Raw genomic sequence first — 8489 nt, forward strand, 5'->3', positions numbered from 1 at the left:
GAGACGCATTCCTAAGGACTTGGCGGTTCCCGACAACAAACTCTAGTTTGTTCCTGTAGTCCTGAATTGGGGCCACTCTTCAAAATCCGCAGGTCATCCAGGTTTTTAAAAGACTCTTGACCTTATCCGTCGGAATTTTTGGTGGCCCAAAATGTCCCGAGATATTTTGGAGTATACCCGCGCTTGTCCTATCTGTGCGCAGAACAAGACACTCCGTCATAGACCCCAAGGTTTTCTGTTACCTCTACCAGTCCCCGATCGCCCCTGGTCCCATATTTCAATGGATTTCATCGTGGAGTTGCCCAAATCCAGAGGAATGAACACAATCTTGGTGGTCGTGGATTGATTCTCTAAGATGGCTCACTTTATTCCACTTAAGGGACTGCCCACCTCTCCCGCCCTTGCTGATATCTTTACGGATCAAATTTTTCAGTTTCATGGGATCCCTTCCTCTATTGTTTCTGACAGAGGGTCCCAGTTTGTGTCCAAGTTTTGGAGACTTTCACCAAGACGTTGGGCATCTCTTCCTCTTTCTCCTCTGCTTATCATCCACAGTCCAATGGACAGACGGAGAGGATTAACCAGTCCCTGGAAAAGTACCTAAGATGCTTTATATCTGATTCCCTAGATGATTGGACTCAACTCCTTCCTTGGGCGGAGTATGCTGTTAATTCTGCCAAGAATGAAGCCATCCGTGAGTCGCCTTTTTTTTTATTTTTATAAATTATGGGTTTCACCCTCCCTGCTTGCCCATCTCCAACATTCCTTCTGGGGTACCGTCCGTAAACGAATGCATTTCTTCTCTCCAAACAGCATGGTCCAGGATTCAAACTACCCTTCTCGACTCCTCCCACAGATCTAAACTTCAGGCCGATCGCCACCGTCATCCTGCGCCCAGGTACAGGCCAGGGGATTTGGTATGGCTCGCCTCAAAAAATATCCACTTAAAAGGTACCATCCCCTAAATTGGCACCTAAATTCCTGGGTCCTTTTCCTATTCTAGAACAGATCAATGCTGTGGCATTTCGCCTCCAGATACCACACAGTATGAAGATTCCCAATGTTTTTCATGTTTCTCTTCTAAAACCATTCATCACCAGTCACTTCTTCCCGGACCAGACTCGTAAGCCAGATCCAGTTACCATCCAAAATAATGAAGAGTATGAGGTCCATTCTCTATTGGATTCCCGGGTGTCCAGGGGTCAACTCCAGTTCCTGGTGCAATGGAAAGGTTTTTGACCCGAGGACAGGTCTTGGGTTCCTTTGAAGGACATTCACGCGCCGGGTCTTCTTAGAGCCTTCAGAAGGAAGTTTCCGGAGAAACCTTTTGAGGACCATCCGGTGGCCGTTCCTGAAGGGGTGGGTACTGTTAGGAATCCTATTTCTCAGCGCCGTCCGCGCAACACACAGACAACCCTCAGGGAGACTCAGGGCGCGCAGAACAACCCCCGCCTACCTGCCTCCACATCCGCGGGCCGTCAGCTCCTCCATTGCCGCAGGGTCGCTTCCCTCAGCGGTCCCGTCGCTTACCCTCTTTCTTAGTGGGAGGTGCGTCCTCCTCCAACGCTGGTCATGTGCACGCGCAACTTACAGAGCACGCGCCCAGCATCCGTTCTTTAGCTTCCTCTCCCGCAGTAAGGCTCCGCCTCTGTACACCGCGCAGGTGCACTCAGAGTACTACCAGCGAAGTGAGTGTACGGACACATGGGTATGGTGCTATTGAAAATATGTCCTTACTCGTGAGTGTACTTAAAGTGAGTGTCCTTAAACCGGGGAATGCCTGTATCTTCCTTCTTCAGGGTGTGTTATTGTGTGTCTGTGCAGTATCTTCCTTCTTCGTGGTGTGTTATTGTGCGTCCGTGTAGGTCCATTCTGGTTTAACGTTTTTGTCTGGGCTCCCCAATATAGCATCCTTGGTCATATTTGCTGCAATGAATCATATACTGTATACAACATTCCTTGATGTGCAGGAAAATGTTCCTTTAACATTGAATGTTCTATGTTTGTGACCAACTGTGGGATCTTGGCATATATGTTTGCAAAGTTTGCAGCGTGTGATGTTGCATGGTCTTGTGCCATTCCCAGCGTCCTTCAGTTCGTTATGAAGTTTTCTATTGACTAACTTCTGTCTGAGGTTTGGAGGTTGCCAGAAGAAAGGATGGGAGGTTTGGGGCAAAGTCTTTTAATGTTTCATCCTCTATCAGCATGGGCTGCCGCTCAGTGATAATTTTTCGGAATCACTGTAGAGTAGGGTTGTATTTTCCACTAGTGTTATGTGTGCGGTTGTTTTTTCTTCTTGTATTGGAACTGGTGATCTCATGATTGTTGTGGCAGAAGTCTTTGACTTTTAGTACTTCTGTCTGAATGATTTAGTCAGGGTTGTGAGATGTCTGTTTCTGTCTGGTGTAAGAGTATATTCAGTGATATCTTCTAGCCTGGGTGTGTATGATGGCTCGATTTGTACAGTATGAGTGTGGTAGAAGCTGGAATTATGGAGATAGCTACATCTGTCTGTAGGTTTCCAGATGTGTGTAGTTTGCTATTATTCAGTGTTACGGTTGTATCTAGAAGGTTCAATAGGTTTGTCAAATAATCTAATTTGAGCTCAATTGATGGGGGGAATAAATTTAAGGACCCATATTATTGTTTTATATTTTCTTCGCCCTCTATCCATATTATAAACATATCATCAAGGTATCTGTAATATGTGTAAGGTTTTTGAAGGCATGTGGTTAGGAATCTCTGTTCAAGATTTGCCATAAATAGTTTGGCATATTGCGGTGCCATCCTGTGCCCATTGCAGTCCCCATTAGTTGTAGGTACATGTCCTTGTTGAAGCTGAAGTAGTTGTGTGTGAGGATGAACAGTATTCTATCAGTTCGGTAATTACTTCAGTGCTGTATTTCTGATACAGGGGAGATGTTGCTACTGTAGGAATTGCAAGCAAGCCTCAATGCAATCCTTGTGGGGGATGTTACTGTACAGGGATCCTACTGTACATCCATGGTAATAGTAGTGTGTTGGATGGTAGTTGTTTAATGTTGTTACGTTTATTGAGAAAGTCTGTGGTATCTTGTATGAAGCTATTGGTGTTTGTGACTAGTGGTTTAAGATATTCACCACTTGGCCTGATATTTGTTCAGTGAGTATATCCATACCTGTTATAATTGGTCTGCAACGGTTTCCTGGTTTGTGGTTTTGGGAAGCATGTACAGTAGAAGATACCAACTCCTGGGTTGTTAGGTATTAGTAACTCCAATTCTGGCTGCAGTTGATTATGGAATGATTTGATGAGAGTCTTGAGTTGTTTTATATATTCTTGGGTTGGATCATGGGTCAGTTTCTTGTAGTAGATGTTGTCTGTGAGTTATATGTTGCCTTCTTCTATGTATTTATTTCTATCCATAACCACCATTGCACCTCCATTATCTGCTGGTTTGATGTTGTGGTTGGTTTGTAGTTCCTTGATTGCAGCTCTCTCCATGGGGAGAGGTTGTACATTTTCAACCAAAATTTCAACCGTGCATTGCTTTAAGGGTCAAGTTGAGGATGCTTTGCTTCAGGGGTCAAGTTAAGGGCATTGGTGCAGCAGAGGAGAAGGAGCCTTCATCCTTGCAAGGATAAGTAATGTATTTATTTATTATAGAGTGTCCATTAACAATGTGGGTATCTGTTCCCCCATAGGATGCATAGGTAACCACAGTGAAAATCAATGGATGAAATGGCTAGTGTTTGGTTTTTATCATATTGTGTATTGTATTGTAATATGTATGTTATGTTATTGTAATGTGTATTGTATTGTAATATGTATGTTATGTTATTGTAATGTGTATTTTATTGTATGCTTTTGATCAGGCAAAAGTGCTATTAGCCATATTAGGCTAGTAGGACTATTGCCCATTACTGTCTGTGGTGGTGGGAGGGGGGGGGGGAAGCTGGGAGTAGAGGAGGTGGATGATGGAGGTAGTTGCCCTGGGGTGTGTGGTTAGGCCTCCCGGGGGGTAGAGGGAGCGGTTAACCCTTAATTACCTTAGTGATTACTACCTGCTAAGGTAATTAAGGGGTTACTGTCTTACGATTATATTAGCCTGTCTAACTCTGTAAGGCATATGTCTTTATGTGAAATAGTGGCTTCAGTTATACAGTTTCCATATTTTAAAGTGCAATGTCTAGCCAGGATCATGTTCTATATGGTGTGGGAACAGTTTGCTAAAATCCATCATTCCTGGTGCTTAAAAGACAATTGAGTTTCACTTGTGTTTTTTTCACCCTCTGAGAACAAGGGGCACAAGAGGAGATGCCTGGATTAAGTCATAAGCGGGGCACCCCAGAGGTCAGATACTTTTTAGATGAGATCACATCCTTTTGCTATGATAAGAGGAACTCCTTTTCATCAGGCACTGAACTACATAAATATATACATGCAAACTAAGGTCCAGGGTTTATTATGACCACATACTGTAATTATGAAACAAAGAGCTGAGTGACATGGCATTATCTGCCAGAACCAAAAGGGTGGACAATGTCACAGGGTTTCCCAGATATGCTGGTCTGCTCTTTCCAGATGAAAGCCATCTCTAGAGAGAGAAAGCAGCGTTTTTCCTCCTCACTCAAATTCCAAGCAGAAAGCAGCTGGAATTCTACCGACTGTGTCAACATGAAATTATGACAAATCAGGCAGGGAGATGTATCTCTGGCAGATGAAAACAATAACGCTCTGAAAGCAAGAGGAGAGAAGGAGTCTGAAAGCTGGATGCCTGCATTGTCCTTGGCTCAAGGGGATTCTTAAGAGAACCCAAAGATGGAATGTGGCAAGCTTAGGGCTTTAACAAAATGTTATTGAGAAGCTGTAAAGGAATATCTCATTCCATGCCTCTGAATACAGAGCACGATGGAATCTATCTAAGCAATCAGATGGCAAGCTGGAAACATTGCAAGTTAAAGCCGTATTTGTCATGCCATAGCCTGACCAAGCGCAAATGAAAGAGATGCCTGTCAGAAAAATATATTAGCATGTCCATCCAGAAAGAAATCTGAAGGGAAAACAAAGTAATTGATACTTTAAAATGCTTACAAACACCAAATTTCAAGTTTACTAATTAACTCATTAATTTTATATGAAGCCCTGACCGTCTCTACAGAAAACTTACAGAGATAATAAATATCTCTTCCAAGTCTAATTATTAGTGGCTGAAGCATAGGTAGATAGAAAGTAACTTGCCCAAATTTACAAGAAGCACACGCATAATTCTTAAACATGTCTTCCAAGTCTAATTATTAGTGGCTGAAGCATAGGTAGATAGAAAGTAACTTGCCCAAATTTACAAGAAGCACACGCATAATTCTTAAACATGTCTTCCAAGTCTAATTATTAGTGGCTGAAGCATAGGTAGATAGAAAGTAACTTGCCCAAATTTACAAGAAGCACACGCTAATTCTTAAACGGATTTTTCCCAAGTACAACTGTGCTGTTCCCATTATATGCTGTATTACTGTATTATCACATTAAATTTGTGTTTGATGAAACTACTGTAATGCTTTTAACAAAGAAAAGCCCTTTACACTAATAATGAAGGAGTTGAACACAAAAGGGTTAACAGCGGTAATGAGCCAGCATATGGTTTTATTTTTACAGTACTGGGGCCTCATTAAATATTATTAAAAGTACATTCTGAAACAAATGTTTCATGCGGCAAAATTTAACAATCCCATTGGCTGCATCATTTGAAATTATTTAAAGTGCTTTTTAGAAGTCCTTGAAGAAGGCTACATGAATGCCGTTTGTTGGTGTTAAAATTGCTGTATTTCAATCTGGAACTCTCCAAACCTTTTATCCCCTGTACCCTATTTTCCAACTCTAACTGTCCATGAAATGTCTGTGAATTGACTGTATAGCCCTGTTCATTTAATGTAACTGTCATGATAATATCATGAGATATTAGGTATTTTAATCCCTTTGTTGCTTAAGGGGTTAATAAGCTACAGTCTGATCTTAAAAATACAATATATTGGGTTTATGACAAGCCTAGGCTTATCACGGGTGGGTGCTGTGCTTCAAACAGAACTTAACGGGTGGGTTATCCTGTATGGCTCACTTAAAAGGGCCAGATAGGTTGTATATGGCTGTTAGAGTCGAGATAAGGGCGTGTCTGGAGACTTGGGTGTAAAATATGGCCCCTGTGACAACTGTCTGTAGACATGTTTTTTTTTACAGCTGAGCTTCAAAAGCATTACTCTTCACGGGGTGTATGGATGTCAAGAGCTGTGGCTAAGAATGTATCCAACATGAGCGGGACTTTATTAAAAATCAGACTCATGTGACGTCCTCTGCTGAACATGCTAAAATTTACATGTGTGTATCGATGGAACCGAGTCGCACATAATGATTACAGACACGTTAGGTCTAGCAGGTACTAGGAGATAGATATTAATATTTCTCTTAAAGTTAGGATTGAAATGTTCATTGTGCGCGCAGCGAGTGCCTGAATGTATTGATGTGTCTCACGTGTGTGTAAGTATTACAGAAGTGAAGTTATGAGTACATTTAGATATGGAAAAGGAGTTTTAAATGTCCTTTAGTGGGAGGTATTTTACGCTGTTGTAAACCTGTCAATCTCGCAGCTGATTTACGACAAGGGCTGGGTTTAGGTTGTGTTAAATGGGAAAGAATTGTATTTACGTCTGAGCAAGAATTATAATGATTAGATGTCTACAGAGGTGTATTTGAGACCAGATATGGGATATTTCATCGTATCTTACCAGTGACTTTTCTGGGGGAAATCTATGGCGTTTGGTAATGTATAGGTTTTCTTTTATGTTTATCATTTTTATTTTAAGAATCTGTTCTGCATTTTATTGTAATTGTATGTTTCTTGTAATACCTTTTTTGTAAAATAAAAGCACTGTATTTTTATATATATTAAAACATTTAATAAGTAATGCTTTGGGCTCTGAATGAACTGATTGCACGCTCTGGGGAGAGTATTTACGGTTCGGACACCTTTTGCTACAACTGATTTTGGTGTGTTTAATTGCATAGTTTTTTCTATAATAAATAGGGACCTGGGGCCCTGGCAAATATTAATCTGACCCCCGGTGGTGGCAGTGGATAGATATGATTTGCAATTGAGTAGGGGTTAATATTAACTCACTGGTTCCTTTCGGAGAGAAAGGTGCGTTGGCTAGAGTAGCCGTGTGTATTAACCCTGGTTGCACATCTAAGTTGCGTGCTGTTCGTGGCTGTGTTATATTGGGATGGATTGAGGAGAGATAGAACTCATTTGAAGGACCTTCACGGAGGTGAAAAGTGGAAACGCTTGCGGGCGTGAGTATTAACCCTTGTCCCGTTTGCAGGTAGCGTGCTCACATGGTGTTGTATGTGACAGTAAACATGTATTGTTATAACTCTGTTCCCAGGACATACTTGAAATGAGAGGTAACTCAATGCATTACTTCTTAGTAAAATGTTTTTATAAAATAAAAAGAAATGCTGCAGCAGGTAAACTGTATAGATTTTGTATGTTCAGTATCTGAATCTGGAAGACCCCCTGAGTAAATCTCAGTAGTTTGACCTACAGGGACCCTCCCCTGCCCCCCCCCCCCCCCAGCCCCCTTGCATTGTTTCCTCCAGATCCTCCTATCTGTTCAATAGACACAATATAGCCACTGGTATCAGCTTTGCTCTGGCGGGCAGTAGAAAGACACAACATGATTGGGAGATCACACTGCAGCTCTCGATTAATGACGGTATATACAACAGCAGATACTGTATAGTGCGGAGCAGGGGCCCACACTGTTCTGTGGACCACCCAGTTAAAATAATGCAAAAAAAAAAAAGTATTCTAAATTTGCTGCTTTAAACTTATTTCAACGCACAATGTTTGGATGTTTTAACTCTGCTTTTTCATCCTAATTGCATAATAATCACATACTATGTGAAATGTTCTGATAGTTTTTCTAGAGAAACATACAGTAAGACCTTTTTTGGGGTAATTACTTCATATTTCATTCTTTAAAAAAAATTGCTTTTGAATACAGGCATCATATTATCACAGCCTTGAAAAAACTGCCACTTTCTTAGTTCGATTTTCACATAAATCAGCAAGCTGTGCATGAAACTGCGCCATGCATTACAAGCCAATGTGCAAGGTCACCTGGTGTAACGCTTGCGCGAGCCCACACACAAGACCTGACCCCGGCACTGAGGTGGAAGGACTATGCCACACACCCACAGTAGCGGGGACGGGCCCAGAAGGTGGTTTGTAGCATTGCTGGGTCTGGGTATGAAGAAAGGGTTAATCCAATACTTGCCGGGGTCCGTGGGTTGGAGAGGTACACGTAGTTGAAGTCCGTAAGCCTGTGGTCTGGGGTTGGAGAGGTACTCGTAGTTGTTATCCGTAAGCCAGGGGTCAAAAGCCAGAGAGAATCCAAATGCAAAGCCAGGTCGGTACACGAGAGGTTAACTGCAGAGAACAAGACAAAACTGGGCT

This window comes from Ascaphus truei, chromosome 5 (genome assembly GCF_040206685.1).
Source record: "Ascaphus truei isolate aAscTru1 chromosome 5, aAscTru1.hap1, whole genome shotgun sequence".
NCBI lineage: Eukaryota > Metazoa > Chordata > Amphibia > Anura > Ascaphidae > Ascaphus > Ascaphus truei.